This window comes from Puntigrus tetrazona, unplaced genomic scaffold, assembly GCF_018831695.1.
Source record: "Puntigrus tetrazona isolate hp1 unplaced genomic scaffold, ASM1883169v1 S000000151, whole genome shotgun sequence".
Taxonomy (NCBI): Eukaryota; Metazoa; Chordata; class Actinopteri; order Cypriniformes; family Cyprinidae; genus Puntigrus; species Puntigrus tetrazona.
Genome location: NW_025047827.1, coordinates 597,501 through 615,000, shown reverse-complemented (window position 1 = coordinate 615,000; position 17,500 = coordinate 597,501). Strand labels below are relative to the sequence as shown.

Genomic DNA, 17,500 nt, shown 5'->3' with positions numbered 1-17,500 from the left:
TGCTGCTACGATGTTTTTAACATTACTAGCATACTGGTAGCATGATTAGCAAATTGCTAACATGTTTAAATATGTTACTAGCATGATTTAGCATGTTTTATTCTAAGGTAGTTGTTTAGCTTGGATGGTTATACACAGTTAAACACTCAAAGTCTTGCCGTACAAAAGTTTTCACCCCCCAATGAAAGTCTATGGGATTCATAATTCTGATCTTCCGTTCAACATAATTCTGATCAGCTAGAAAAGCTATAGCAACCCAAGTGAGACCGGCGTGAAGGTCTGCTGTGATGGTTGTTGCAAGAAAGCTATAAAAAATACATATAGGGCACAGACCACAGCAAGGCTCATTTTCATCTTGACGTGGACAGACAGACGTGCTTTATTGATTCTCAAGGGCACATTCAGGTAGTTTCAATAGCGTTCCGAACTCTAAGATAATAAATCAAAGTCTTTAGGTGATAAAAAAAAGCCTCGCAGAAGCTAATGAACATGGAGCGTGAACAGCGAGAGTGGCAGAGGTCCAACACAGACCACTGATTTAGCCCCCATGCTAATGGCAGCGAACACATATCCTCATCAATCACGCTGTCTGCCGCGGAGGCGTACCAACAAATAGCTGTTTGGGGCTCTCCATCATCGCGGACATGCTGTCTGCTGTCAGATCCTCCACTCAACGGAGACTTTTCAGCCTGCAAACAAGAGCTTACGGCTACTGAAATGCACATCTCCTTCCCTCGCTGATAGCTAATCTGCTTCCCGCGGGACCGTGTGTGCATTCCGTGTTTTTATTTCATTATTTGGTGTCTGTCTGTTTCCGTCCTTTCTCTTTCAGTGCCATTTGCCCTATAAATGGATTTCTGGCTTTTAAGTCGAGCCGCTCTATGCTAATGCTCTCCAAACCTTTCAAGCTGTGCTTTCCAAAAAGTAGCGCTTAAGCTGTTTGCGGCGTACATTAGGACGCTTTTGAAATGATTATGTCAGATTAGATTGGCATGGAAGCTGTGGCACGTCTAAATCTTTGGTGATCTCCTCGCATCGTGCACGTTGTGAGAGCAAACTAAATACAGTACAAATCTCAAAGTGGCTTTCTATATGAAACCACCAGAAGCAGAAAGGACGGACAGACTCGGAATAAAAACAACTACTACTACTGTCAACTATTTATCACTGCAAAGAAAAAAAAGGCTTATGTCCATAAGCTTTCATCATAAGATATTAACTCGCGCCGCCTCTGAAATTACTTTCCTTTTCATCTCACGCTACCATATTTTTCAACTGCCTGTCATATACACAGTCCAATCAAGTATTCATTGATTTAATCAAGCCCCAACATTCATTTCTCATTGAATATCCTGCTTAATTTCAGATTACAGTAGTCAGATCCGTTTCAGCTTGAGTTCCCATTTGTTACATTGATTTATTATCTTTGTATCAAATGTTTCTCCTAAAATTTTAAATTGAAACAAAAGGAGATATGAGACAATAGCTGGCATGCCAACTATTCAAATCTGCTTTGTTGTTGTTGTTAACTGTAATTAAAAAAAATCAATTACATTAAAATGTTTATAAAATATAAATAAAAAACATCTAAGATGAAAAACATAAAAAAATATATATAGAAATGTTTCTTTAGCATGAAACTAAAATATAAGTTTAAGAACTAAAATTACTATAGCAATTTATATAAAATTTGATTAATCGTTTAAAAAAATAAATGCACATAAAACTAAAATGCAAATAAAATAAAAGTGCATTCGAAATATTACCTAATGTTATAGTAGTATAGAAATAATACTAATATAAAGCAAGTATATAGGACTAAAAATAAATAAGACTTTGGTATCTTGGTGAATCTGAGCACAGTTTGAGACATTGCTGAGATGCACTCTGAAACTCTTCAGACAGATTACAGTAGATCTTCTCTGGGGGAAATCTGAGTATCAGGAGATGTCAGCAAATGTCTCTGAGTAATCTCTTTACTGTCTAAAAGTCGTTGTCGTTTGTCTGCTTTTCATAGAAAAATCCTCTTAACTTTCTTCAGACGCTTCCAGGGGGAAAACGTGTGACAGGTAACCAAAATAAACGTGTTCAAGGCATTTCAGAGAATGACGCCGTTTAAGTTCATTAGGGTTTACGGTCAACTTCTGAGTTGTAATCTGACTGTAATCCATTACAATGACCTCAGATCAATACTACAGCACAACATGAACCCATCATCTCTCATAACAGCATTACTTCTGTTACATCACCATGACAATCCCATCTCTCCATAGCAACATGACGTCCTCAACACAGCATAATAACATAACACCTCCCGTATCACCACGACAACATCACTGCCTCCGTACCATCCAGACAGTCTGTCCTGCTGGCTACCGAAGACCCTGGTCCACATACTGAGGAGACTGGGGAGAAGTTTATCCTAAAATGTAAATGAGCTTCTTTTAGGCCATCTGAGATTTAGATGAGTTAGTTTCTTCTTCACAGTCGCATCACTGTCTCAGTAATGGATGCCCTGCAGTGAATAGATGCCGTCAAAATAAGAGTCCAAACAATATCCACAACCTGCATGTTTGTAAGGAACAAATCCATCATTAAAACATTTTTGACTACACGTGATATACCACATCAAAAAATCCAGCCACCTATTTGTTTAGAGCCGTTTCGGCTTGTAAACGTTGCTTGATCTAAATGATGGATTTGTTTGGAGCTTTTGGCTTCACGACATGTTAACTGATGGATTGGAGTGCTGTTTGGACTCTCATTCTGACGGCACCCATGCACTGCAGAGCATCCATTGGTGAGCTCTCCAAATCTGCTGAAGAAACAAACTCATCCTCATCTTGGATGACTTGGGGGTGAGCACATTATCCACAAACTTTCATTTCTGGGTGAACTGTGCCTTTAAATTCCAGTTAAATCTCATAAATAAAAAAGGAGAACTTATATTCTGAATTCCACCCAAACAAGTCCACAGAGTGACATTTTACAAATGTAGACTTAGCCAGGGCCTTGATATTGAATTTTCTGACAGGTGCTCTCGGGTCTAAAACTAGCATTGATTAGAGTCTAGACGTGTTTAGTCAGGAGTGAGAGGGCTGGCGCTTCTGTACTACAGGCCACGTCTAAATGGCTCAGCACTAGTGAACATTAAAAAGTTATTAATCAAACAGAAGCACCTTGGATTTTGTCGCAGGCTGATAAATTGTCTACCTCGCCTGGAAGATAGTGGGCGAACATAATCACCTCAACGATTAGTTTAGCCTTACAAGATCTACAATGTGTTTAAAAAGTTGTTAGGAAACAATAAAAACAAAAGGTTACTTCTTTTGTGCCGCGGCAGCAGCGCTGAAAAATCGTCCAGATTGCTGGAGGAACGTGGCGGAGTGGAAATGCTAAATCAGCTAGCGAGCCGCAGCTGGAACGCTGGGTACAAACGCTGATGAATGAGAATGCTGGGAAACGTTCGGCTATGGCACAAGTAATTGATTGTTTTCTTGAATCAAAGACGCTGTTGTCGTACAATCAATGAATTTGGTTTTCTTTCAGATTACATTAAACGCTTCTACATGCTTGATCTCGCACCAATTATGCTAACATGTAACGTCGCGAAAAGTGGTTTAGTGATTATAGCGATTTCATTTGACCTTCCATCTCATTCAATAGAGTTCATTAGACCCAAACCCCATTATTGAAGTACGACTCTGGCTTGAAAGGCGGATTAAAGCAGAATTAGCTTTGCCAGGATTGGTCATTTTGATATAGAGGTTCATTCGGATATACATTTTTTAATCCAGGATTTTTCGATTTGACATGCAGGTTCTGCCAGGACTGTTCTGTTTTTTGTGATATAAACGTTAAGCCAGGATTGCTGAATTTGATTTAGAGGTTCTGCAAGGATTGTTTTGTTTTATATGGAAGCTAAACCAGCACGGGTCAATTTAATTCAGAGCTTCTGCTGATACGAGGCTCATTTGGTTTTACTACCAAACCTTAATACATTCACAACAGCACTCGTCTTTTGCTGTGGATTAATTCTAGGAGATGTGAAGAAGGCAAGCTGCTCGCTAAAGGCAATTACCAGGGACACAAAATGAAGAAATTATTTATACAACAACAGACAGGTTTTATGTCACCAAATTATGCAGTTTAGACCAGATTGTGCTCATACCAATTGCAAGTTGTTGTTTTATCTATGTATATATTTCACTAAGGCTGCGTTTATCTGATCAAAAATACAGTAAATCGATTACATTCTGAAATATTGGATTATTCTGAAAGTAAAAATATAAATACATCGTGATGAAAGCCAAAATATTAAATGACATGAATAAAGATTTATTGAGTAAACCGCTATTTTTCTTAAAGGGGTCAAAATGTTATTTTCACTTTAGAAAGCTGCTGCATCATGGGTATTTTTAGACAGAAATTGACAGATCTATTAGCAATTCTTTGTTGCATTATATGCCAATCATTACCATCAAAAAATGTTGTTACCCCCAAAGTCTTTTATTATTATTTGCTATTTTTAGTGGTCAAAAACTAAACATAGGCCACTTTGGATACTGAAAATAAAAAGGTATCTTTTACCTCTACCAAAACATCTGCATAGAACACGCCTAAATATATTTCCAAAGACTGCCTTCGTGCAACTCAAGAAATATTAACTATATCTCAATTTCCTTTTATATTTTGATTATTAACAAACTTAATGCTCCATATGGTTATTTCCCAGAGATGAGGGGGAGCAGGGTTGCCAGGTTTTCTCAGCAAAACCAACCCGATTGCTACTCAAAACTAGGCCAAACCTAGCCCAATCGCTTTTCAGGAGGGATTCCTGGTAAACACTGCTTTCCAGTGGGAAAATACACATTTTTTGGTGGGCTTCCACTCAAAAAAAAGTTGCAATAGGTGGGCTAAATATTCATGGACAAGAAAAACATTCATCAGAAATAGCGACAAAGTAGCCCAATTAGGCAACACTTAGGGGGTCCTTTAGGCAAAATATAATATTTTACCAATTTATAGTGGTCAAAAACCAAATGTCGGCCATTATACTTACTGTATTTAAAGAGTAAAGTCTAAAGAACAAATAATGTTGGAATTAGAAATGTACTTTACAAGCTCATATTCTTCACTGATCATTAAAAAATATACAGCATTTATTTACATTCTAAAAGCTTTTACTGTCACAACTTAACACATCCTCGCCGAATAAAGGCATTAATCTTGTGAACTACAGTATATATCACTCCAGACTGTCACTGGAAGCAGATGTGTGTGTGGTTCACAGGTACGAAAGCGCTCCGACAGCAGCTCTAGTGTGAAAGCGCCTTCAGAGCTGCTATAGTATCAGTCGCTCCGATAGTAAAGTTGTGCCAGTTTGAGCCGCACTGATTCTGGTGGAGCCCGTGAGGTGTCAGGGACAGATGGAGGTTGAGCTGGACTTTCACAGCCAGCGCCGCTCGCCAAACACGGACCCGTGAGAGAGCCGTCTGCATGTAGGTCACATTTTATATGCATGTCATCTGCCACTGATACGCCGGTCGTTTTCATCTCTAAATGACTTAAATTTAGAGATGTTACCGAGTTCAGAAGCTTCTGATGCAAATGAGGAATGTAATTAATATTTCTTAAAACAAGTGCTCTTGAGCAATAATTTGGGTTTCATGGGAATTAAATCAAGGATCTGCTGCTAATTTGCTTCTCGTGTGCTGGGGAAATGAGACGATGAAAGGCTGAAGGAATGAATGAAAGACTGAGGAATGAATTGAAATGAGTGTTTTCTGCCTGAAGAGGTGGAGGTCTCATCTTCTGAGACTGAACCTGAACTGACCCCAATCCAGCGTGCTGAAAACAATAACAGTGAAAATGACTAAACTCCAGGCCTGGAGAAGTGTCATTTTCTATTCATTACTCCTGACGGTCTTAATGTTTTCCATCGGTCTCATTACCAGGCAGGTTCGGCTCTCGGTTTCAGTGCAGATATGAGTTTATGATGTTATTCGGTCCGTGTGAGATGCTAATGACCCTGGTTCATTACTTCATTAGGGGTTTGTCCTCTATCATCTAATGGAGCTACATGGCCTTTCTCACTCTGTTCTTGGTTCCTGTCTCCCGTCTGCTCTCTTTTACCGCATTTCCACCAACTAAACTAAGACCATTGACTTAGATGTCAATCAATTTGAATATTCATATTCATCGTGCAAAAATGAAGTAGATACATTTCTTGCCTTCCCCCAATTTACTGCAGTAAGCCTACAGTGATTCTGAGACAATGAATTTAGGCAGCTGAGAAAAGTAGTTTGGCAATTGGAGTGAAAAATAGGCTACATTGCAAATTAATACAACAGTGCAGAATAGCTCACCAATTACTCCAAACTGTTGACAGCCAGTGTATATATATATATATGGTCTATAAAACACAAAGGATATACAAACACTCCATAAAAAACAACCTTCCACACACTTGCAGAGCAGTACCTTACAGGCATCAGCATTTTTTTGCACGACAGTGTTTCACTCGTTCATCTTACCTGAAGCAAATGACCTCTATTTTTGTCAACCATCCCATCTCGGTTTGATTTATAAATAAATGACCCATTAGGCGGGTCTTTCTCCATCATTTACTGATAAATGGCTGGCTGACCAGGAACCTTTGGTGCGAGTGTGAAGGAGAAGCTTAGGCTGCGGCTTTGATTCAATTCAATCAGCTTCAAATCTGCTAATCAGATTTTATAGTTTTCAGCAGTTAAAGTCATTAAATGCGTGTTAGAATTTCAATTTACACTAAACTCCAACAGGCACTAAACAACACCAACCAACTTCAATCAACTCCAGCCGACCCAACCTTTAAATCCTGGCCACTGGATCCAATGCCAGTCAGCACCAGCCAGTGACCAACTCCAATCAACTCTAATAAAATAAATTCAACTCTAAATTTCCGATGTTGGCCACTGAAACCAAACTCTGGTAAGCTACGTCAAACAGCACCAATCAATCCCAGCTAAAACCAATCAACTTCAATTGACAGTAACCAAATTAACCTTACATGTATTTGTCATTGGAACCACGCTGTACCAACTAACACCAACCAACTTCAATAAACTCCAACCATTGCAACTACCAATATCTTGTCAATGCCGATAAAGTTTTCTGTTTGTCCGATCATTTAAACGAATCTTTAAATGACCAATGAACATTTAAATTTAAAATACTTGCAAACTTAGTCGAATCTAGTTGAAATCTTGTGAAGTGTGTGTGTGTGTGTCTGTGTGTATCCTGATCGTGTGTTCTCTGTATGACGATCTAGAGACCCGCAATCGACTTTAAACTCTCCAAATAATTTCAAATGTTTTAATATTAATTAGATATAATAACCCATATCGGTCAACCTTCAAATCCCGGCCACTGGAACCAATGCCAACCAAAGCCCATCAACCTTCTAATGCTGGCCAATTAATTCAGTATGTGTTTACTAGAGTCCATTGTGGCAATGTGAACATATCAACTGATGCTTCCCTTTGACAGACCCGATTACTAAATCACCTGCTCACAAAAAGTTTTACCATTAAACTCAGTATATTACTGCCACTGAACCAGGCACCAGCTCTGGCATCCAGTTGGTGGTCATAGGGAATCTCTCTCTCGTTGTCACCCCTCGGGGCTTCAGGTTTTGCTTTAGGAAATAGACGTGTGTCAAGGCGAAGCTGTATTTCATCCCTTCACGCTGATTTCCACATGAATGGCATCTTTGACAGGCGTGACACACCCTGCGGATTGGTGAGGCTCATGGACAGATTGGCTCTCTCTGTAAACCGCCTGCCCTGACAGCTCAACAGCTCGACGCACGTGACTCCATCACATTTATTCAGCATCTCAATATCTCCTTACTGTCCTGCTGTAGCTCCCTACCATTCCCTCCATTGCTCCTCTCATCCAAGTAGCGCCGGGTGATATGACAGTATATGTATTGTTTAACCGTATGCATGTCAGCTAGTAGAGATTTTATATATATATATATATATATATATATATATATATATATATATATATATATATATATATGTGTGTGTGTGTGTGTGTGTGTGTGTGTGTGTGTGTGTGTGTGTGTGTGTGTGTAAAAAAATTTATGTAAAATATTATATTGTGTTGCAAAGATGAACAAAGCTTTTACAGCATGTACTCCCAGTAATTAACAACAAAATGTTCATTTTGGGGTGGAGAAACCCTTTCATATGAACCAGTGTTTGTCACTTGAATAAACATTTGCTGAAATAGAATAATAAAAAAATAAGGCAACATTTAACATTTCCATGTACTTAAACTAATGCAAAATTAACTAAATAGACATTTAAAAAGCTAATGAAATGACAAAAACACAAAATGACTACAACTAAAAGTAAAAATATAATTCAAAATAAAAACTATAATGGTGCATTCATTTCCTCTTTATAGTTTTTAAACTTAACAGATGCAAACCAAAAGATTTATTGTTTATTTTATTTTGGTTTGTGTGCAAGTTTCAAATAAAAGAGAACGTAATTAAATAAGATGAATGATTTCATATGGTTAATTATCCACAGATAAAAATGTATTTAAAAACCAGCAAAAACTATTATAGAACATCAATGACACTAAAATAACAGCGAGTTACAATATAGGTTATGCATATAAATCTAAATAATCGTACATAAATAAGTATCCATAAATGGCCATTACCAGTTAATCATTTTTTATTGAATTTAGAGCAAGTATATTTTTATATTAAATTACTCTTTGACATGAGACACGCCCACCGCAACTTCTGAGCCAATCACAGGACATCTGTCAGACTGAGTGACGCATCACCAATCTGTATTCTCTGCAATCAGAGGATGAATCCGGCCTTTTCAAAAACGTTCATCTGCAAACAGCTCGTCAATTTTTGTGCCTTTTTCTCCATCTTAATTAGACGTGTGCCCTGCCATCGCCGCAGGAAAAATTCAGACGTGTCCCACAGAACTTTTAAATTATTCCTGACGAGAAGGAGCTCTGAAGCAGAACATGTAGCTTGCCTCGGCATCGGCGACAGCGACTGACAGCACGCGAGTTATCAAGCCATTGCAGACTTCTGTTGCAGCCATAGGGGAATTTTAAAAGCATGCACTTGGAATATCTAAAAGGCCTCGGCTATCTGTCTCTGCATGCGTCTGAAACAACTGTTAACCCTCCGCGATTAAGAAGGAACTGCGGTAAACGGCTGGCGGCCATCTGATCCCTCCCTGTCAAACTGCACTCCATATGCTATTACACGGCTAATGCTGCATGCTAACGCAGGCCGCAGGATTTATCTGATATTATCTCCCTCTTATCCGCCGCTAAAAGTGATTTTCGCTCTTACACAAAGAAGCTTAGAGCGTTCTCTGATACCTCATCAGCCAATAACCAACAAAGATGAACGCCTCCCCTTCAGTCAGCAGCAGAAATCTGCAACGTGAATACAAAAAGAGACTCTGATCGCAGAAGTATGACCTCTACTTCAAACCAGACCTGAACAGATGATCGTCCAGAGGTCGCTCTTCAACAAAGCCCGCGGTTTAGCATGAATCTCATCACCGACGGTTGGCAATAACACTGAAGGAGCGACTCAAACCGAATCCAGAAAGGCCAGAATGTCACAGATACTTCAGTAACCATCCACAACATTACAGCAACCTAGAAGCATCCCAGAAACGGCAAAGCATTCATTAGAGCATCCAAGCAACTGCAAAGCAACACCCTGGCAACTCTTTAATATACTGGAAAACCACTCAGATTTTCTCCAGAAACATTTAGTCTTTTGAAAGTCAGAATATGTTTAGCCCATACTGTATATTTAGACTATTATATATACACACACACACACACACACACACTATATTTGCTGCATGGTCAACTGTACAGTTTATAAGCTTATATTAAAAACTGACCCAATTTAGTATTTTGCACAATTTATCCCCTTGTACCTTTCTAATTAGTTTTTGGCTGATGTTCTTGAAGCTGCATCTACAGGGAAAACTAAAACACGATAAATAGGAAAAGTTCATAGCCCACCTTTCACAATCCCATCACCAGATTAAATAGTTTAATCTCTGATTATTTCCCGTTAAATATTTAGTTTTGCACAGAAATGCATCACGTCACATATAATTTTAATCTTGCAAACGCTGTCAAAAAATGTCACAAGTCACATTTCTTCCTAAAATTAAGAGGAAAAATGGATTCTACCAATATTTGATGTTATTGCTGCATTATAACAGTATTTCTATTTGGTTAAGAAATTGAGAAATTGGGAGCTAATTGCTTTTTTCTCTTTTTAACTCTAAATTCCACCCATGGAATAAAAATAAAAAGCACTTATAAACAGAAAACTGACTTGTGCCATTCTGCATTGATATTTCATTCTGACTTTACATTTTTACAAAAGACGCAATTACCTTTTTACCTTTTACCAATTGTTGTGCATATAGAGTCGCAAAAACAATCACCCGGCTTCGTTTTTCTTTCTGTAAAATGCACTTCGTCTTGATATTAAGTTGAAATATTCCACACATTTCACTGCAGAATGAAAAGTCTTTTTAATTAAGTTCTGCTCAGTTCGAATGTATTCAGTTCCCCGCTACATTTTTCGCTTCAAATCATCAGTACACAGTCTGTAATGATTCAGGTGCTCATTAAGACGCGATCTAACATCAGCCTCTCTACCCAGCGTCTGACACGAAAGCAGGAATGGCTTAATTAGGCCCAAACCTGAAAGAAATGATGCAAACCAACCAGCGACTCCATTAGTGCCACCGACAGTCTCTATGATACGTTAATGCTCGGTTAAACTCCACACACACACACAGTTAGACGAGCGGTAGACCAGGAGACATGGAAAAAACATGCCGTGTCTGAATTAAACATGATGGCAACACAATCTGCGTTATTAAGCCCAGGGGCTGTTTGCGTAACTCAAGTGGAATAAAATTATCCTTTTCTGAAACCAGCCCAGAGCGGTCTACTTATCATTAAAACCAAATCTAATATGCGCGCCTGTGAACGGGATAATCCATATCATCAGCATAAACCATTTACTACCTGCAGAGCGTCACCCGTCCCGTGAGGATCTGGCAACCGGACGGGGACCAGTCGCATCGCTCAAATAATCCAGCTGTCGCTAATTACGTACGAGCGCGTTGCATTGCAGAGGACCGCGGATTCGTGCAGCTGTAGAACCACCGAATCCGTATGTTTGGGTTCTGGACTGGCAACCAATCACAATCGGGTGCCGGGTCACGTGATCGCTGCTCGGCGGCGGCTGAACAAATGGCACATTTCATCAGGCTTCTGTTTACATGGTAATTATAGTATTACAATAATAGAGCCCTCACACATCATTCCTCATGCTGGGTTACAGGAAAGAGTCATCAGAGAGCGGACGTGTGCTGCTGCCGGGTGAGTAATACTGAGTCAGGCGTGTTATTTGTAAAGACAAACTGCAAAGTGGTGGGAAGAACGACTGACTGATGAGACCTGAGCGACTGCTGCCCGATTGACCGATGCAAGCGTTCACAATATAAAGGAATCCACACTGTAAACTTGCATTGTTTTTCATATAAAGCCAATTACTGGAAAACATATTCTTTAACCCTAAAAGGTACATATATGCACGATGAAAACAACATCATAAACAGAAAATGCATGTACTGCTTAATCTAATTTTTTAGTTGTGGACAAAGCCTGTTATTTGGGAAATGGGATATTTTAATTGGTTTATCGATAAGCCCTGACTTTTTCCAGCGGCCTTGGTTACTAAAGCGTTCTTCGCATTCATTATCTCCACGGGAATTTTGAAAAATATTAAATAACGAGATCTAAGCCTTGAACCAACTGGCTATGAGATGAATCACAACATTAATACAATGTTTGATTTGAAGCACAATTACACGAAGATTGAGAAAAACTAAAGCTAGAGTGTGTACTTTCATGATTTAATGAACAGGCATCCCATAATGCACTGTGAATGATATAATCAGACGAAGAATATCAGAAAAATGTTGATTAGAAGCATAAAAACTAGTGCTGTCAAACAATTAATAGTGACTACTTGCATACAAAATAAAAGTATATTTGTGTGTGCTTTGTATATTTATTATGTATTATGTTTTTCTCAACTCCTTTTTGATAGTTAAATACTATTTTATTAATCTAAAAGCATGTCTTAATTAAAATCATACCACATACATTTGCACATCAATTTAAGTTTAACAAAAATTACATTAACCGCCCTATAAAATGTTTAAATTTTTCTCACCATATATATATTTTTTTATTGTTACTGAATTCTGCGTTTTAGCACATCTAATTATTTGAATGCATAAAACAACTTTAATTTATTCAATTATGTCTTAAAGTAATCGTAATCCAAATTTTTTTTCCCTTGCAATCAAATGAAAGCATAAAAATGTATTCATTTATTTTTGAATTATTAAATTAAGCTTTATTTTTGGCAATTTACTATGAAAAATTAAAACATGAAAAATGTTGTGTGATTATTTCTCATAAAAAATAATGTTTGTTTCATTTTAGCAGGCTAGCATTAGTATTAGTGGGCTATGTATATTCTACTGAAAAATAGTAAAAATAGTTCTGTGTATGTGATATGATGCTAGTTTTTACTCAAATCAAATGGTTAAATACTCAGTGATGCTGCGTTCCAGGCAACCCGTGTTTTTTTATCAAATAAATATATTTATTTATAATATAAATTATATAACTATAAATATAGATATCTAAATACATGTAAAAAAAAATCTAATAAAAAATATAAATAAATATTTACTGTATTTGTGTGTATTTATATACACATAATAAATATACACAGAACATACACATATATTATGCAAACTAAAACTTTATAGTTAATCATAATTAATCATTTGACAGCACTAATAAACAATTAGCAATTATATAATTAACAATTGTTCTTAGATTATTTAAATTTCATCATTTGGTGATAACGTTAACAAAATAAAAATTTGTATCTATTTATTATATTATTTAATTGATCTCTGCTTGTATGAACTAACAAAAAAACTGTTGTATTTTTTATATTTTACTATAGTTGAAGATTAATAAACACTGTACCCTTAGTTAATGCATCAAAATGCTAGCTACTGGAACCTTATTGGAAAATGTAAAAATTACTTCAGATTTAATGCGAAATATTCAAAATCATGCCATAGTTTAAGAGTAAATGAAGACTTGGTAACATTGTTTTGGTCGTTGTTTGTACTAGTAGTGCAGTTAGTCATCTAAAGTTTGGCTATTAAACCGTTTGAAACGACTCTAACTTGTGACATCTACAGAAACATGCTCAGACCTCACGGCCGGTTCAAAAATCAATTTACAGTATCTGTGGAGAAAATAAATTGGGTTTTTACTTGTAGTACCTGTTGGGCTCTATACGAATTCACTCCATTGAAATGAAAAGTCACTCTATTGGGCGCCCTTTAATAGATCGCAGACGTCGAGTTGAGCAAAGAAACACGGGTATTGCATCAAAAATTAATTTCAGTCCAATAAAGAAATAAAAATAGCATGGTATACTCTAGTGCTTTTATTGGTGTTTACAGTCCCTTGAAGTACCCCATGGAATATTTCCACTGCACAAAAAAAACCTCTTTATAATGGAGAAGGACCTTCAGATTATTAAAAAAAATATTCATTTAAGAACTGAAAGGAACCAAAAATTCATCACTGGCATTTTGTGGCTCCATGAAGAACCTTTAACATCTCCGAAACATCGAAAGGTACCGTATGGGTTATTCAGACTGAGATAAAAAATGGTTCTTTTGAGATGCTTCTTCTATTGAATCCCTACAGGAAAAAGAAAAGAACTGATTGTGCCTGATCGTGCCAACTTATGGAAGCAGTACTAATAACATGACTGGCCATTTTGTTATCTAACGCACTGACATTCACGCACATTTCCACCTTACAATGGAGAAGGACCTTCAGATGATTAAAAATGGTTCTTTTAATAACCGTTAACTGAAATAGTAAATGCAATATCACTCTTAAATTAAAAAAAAAAAATCTTTATTGCTATGTATGGCTCCATCAGGAACCTTTAACATCCACGAAACACTCAAAAATGTACTGTATAGTGGAAAGAAGCTCTCCAGATTAAAAAAAACCCTAATTGTTATTTGAAGAACTGCTCACTGACAGGCCCCCTGCAGATCCGAAATGATTCTTCTGTTGAAGCACTACGAAAACAGCCATTTTTAACTATCGCGCTCGAGAGCGTAAACTTATGGAAGCAGTATTGAAGACTTACTGTGGCATTTGGCTCTCTGAAGCATTGACAGGAACACTTCATTGCACAAAAGGCTCTTTAGAACGGAGAAGGACCTTCGCATTGCTAAAACGGTTCTCCGAAAAACTTAATTGGAACCAAAAACGAGTCCCGTCGCCTTTAAAGAGACACAACTCAGTCGGAACCGCTCGCTGAAAGGTTCTTTGCGGAACCAAAATGGTTCTCCTACGAAAACACCCATTTGGAACGCTTGCGCTCGAGAGTGCGAACTCGTGATTATTTTTCCTTTTAATCTAACGCATTGACATTCACACGTTTCAGGCGCCCAAACGCTGTGACGGAATACTAATCGTGCTCGTTCTTTAGGTGTAGTTCGTGTAGGCTGTGGATGTGTGCGAGTGAGTTATGTGCCAGTGGCCCCCAGCGGCCGCTGCTCCATTCGCGTTCCCAGCCGCAGACAGACACACCCCAACAACAGCACCGTGAGCTCCGGGACTCGATCCGGACTGCGGTACCGGACCCGCGGCGTTCCCCTCGTCTCCCGAATTAGCCTCGCTGTGATTTGATTGCGCCCCGCGCCACCCGTAAACCCGACAACCCCCGTCGAAGTAAGCGTTCAAAAGCGCAACTTGGGCTCTCGGGCAAACCTTTACATAACCCATGGCGTCCCATTTCCAAACGCTGGCGTGTAAACGCGGGAGAAACGGCAACGGGGAAGTTGAGGGATCTCAAAAGGTCTGGCACTTCTGGAGGGAGATCAATCAACATTTTCTGACCGGCGACAGCGGCGATGCCAAATCCCATAAGTTATTTTCATCAAAATCGTTAATGTGGCCGAGTATTGCGACGCGCATTGAAAAACCGAATCCGAATCCGTCTTGAAGATTGCATAATTATGTCAAGGTATCGCATCGCAGTCAAACAAACAGCTCATTATTTGACCTCTAACGTCTGATTTATTAAACACCAAACTGGCGTTTGAGCCCCAGCTGATCGCAGTATGCAAACCGAATACAAAACGCCAAATTAGTGTTTTATTAGCGTTTGAAATCCTTAAAAGGGATAGAAATAACCGCGTTACCTCCGTCCTGGAGCATCCAAACGCCTCAAGTTCAGAGCAGCACAGAAATGTCCGGGATCTTCAGATAGATGTCAAAACCACCTCCTCTGGGTCCAGAGTCTCGAAACAATACGCTCACTCGGATGAATGTGTTGCAGGATACGTATAAAACGAATAAAGACCAGGAATTCGAATCCAAATGTGCCGCGAAATATTTTAACGGCTTCTTAACGGTTCTTCATTCCAAACGGCTGACTCGATTCAAACGATCTTTTGAAATTCCCAAACAGACTTTCCGTTTAGCGTGTATTTAATCCGAAACGTGAACGATAGCTTCCCAAAACACCGTTAGAACGGGAAAAAACGGTGGAGGAATCCAGAAATGTTGACGGTTTACTTCTGAAGGTGGTCCAGTCAGACTTTTCGCCTCAAGAAAACATGGCACTGCGAGGTAAAAACAGTATCGGATATCGTCGTGCGCGGTGGACAAACACGAAAACGAGACCATCTGAGGAGGGAAAAAACGATTAGAATCCTCTCAAGAAGACGTGGAAACAGACGCAAAAAGGACAAAGCGTCTATTCACGCCGGCGCGGAAACCTCCCGTCCACTTTGGCCGGCATACAGATCAATTTTCCAGCGTTTCTCCCAACGCAGACCCGCGTTTCAACGGCAGTAGATCCGGTGGCCAACGCAGAAGGGATCCCACCCACGTTTATTTCATATGCGCATTTTTTACCAAACGGCATCCTGCGGGAAACGGACGCAGAGAGCGAACTGGAAACATTTGGCACCGCGTCGCAGTCGCCGATGTGTTGCTTTGCTCCCCGCGAAGGAGCATCCGGACCGCGCGTCCCTCCCTCCGCCGTCAGGAGCCTCGGTAATAGTCCGCTCACGGCGAGCTCGAGACAACACTGCTCTGTCTGTAGCGCGCGAGAGCGCGAGACATAGATTTGCGCGCGCGCCAACAGCGGAATTTCACCGCCGACATAACCTACAACTTCACCCGCCAAACATAACCGCCTTTCTGCTTTAAACACGTGATCCTTACGACGTTATCGGCACAAACACACCAACCTCTTTCTAAAGACCGTAACTCGTTTTATTTCAGTTGTCACACCTCTGTCTTTCAGGATTGTGTTTGCAAACCAGTTCTTATAGATATTAACCTATACGTCTTGTCAACAGAAAACCTACTGAGCATTTCTACCTTTAACGGCCAGGGACAACGCGTGTGACAACATGCCCCGTGTGTTTACCTACGAATGGGGCAAGTTGTCACAATTTCATTAAATGGCCCAAATGTAAACTTTACAGTAAACTTAGACCCGAATGCCTTGTCATCCGATCTTTAAAGCTGCTGGACATTTCTACCTCTATTGGCCAGAAGAAAACGTGATCCCATGCATTTCTCCAGTTCTCCCTACCCTTGGGGCAAGTTGTCACAATTTCGATAAATGGCCAAATTGTAAACTTTACAGTAAACGCAGACCCGAATGCCTTGTTGACCGATCTTTAGGTCTACTCAGAAAGCTGCTGGACATTTCTACCTCTATTGGCCAGTAGAAAACGTGATCCCATGCCCCATACAGTTCTCCAGTTCTCCCTACCATTGGGGCAAGTTTTCACAACGTTTACTTTTGTAACAGTAAGGGTCACCCAAGCTCATTTTAGGCATGAACCTTCAACCCTAGCCAGAAAGCTACTGAACGGTTTTACATTAATTGGCGAAGAGGAAACGTGTACGCCCCATATATTTTAACATGGCTTTGGGGCTAGTCGTCACAACGGGAGCCTCTCGTTAGCCAGCTGTAACGGCTTTCCGCATCGAACGCCACCCAAGCTGAAGGAAAGTCATTTTAGGCTGGCCTCGTGAGTAAGCTGAACGCAGTACTACTACACCAGCAATAAATAATACACCTATATTTATAATAATAAGTTGGCGCTGTCGGATGAAATGCAGTGTTTTTGGAAAAGCTGGCCATTCATCCCGTCTCTGTCTGACTGTGGTAATGCGAGGACGCTCACTCTTTAGAGGGTTTTCAGCTCTCTAAACCTGAATCCCGAGCGAGTCGTGAGGGAAATGTTTAATGCAAGTATCCCTCGACTTCAAAGAC

The 17,500-nt window shown here is 39.4% G+C and overlaps 1 protein-coding gene across 1 annotated transcript in view; it reads right to left on the bottom strand.

The window, feature by feature from the left end:
* Window positions 1-16,386, bottom strand: part of lrfn1 (leucine rich repeat and fibronectin type III domain containing 1) — a 132,301-nt gene extending 115,915 nt beyond the window's left edge. The window contains 1 exon segment of the mRNA XM_043230473.1: window positions 15,405-16,386. The gene's annotated coding sequence lies outside the window, so the exon portion shown is untranslated.
* Window positions 16,387-17,500: the final 1,114 nt, after the last annotated feature.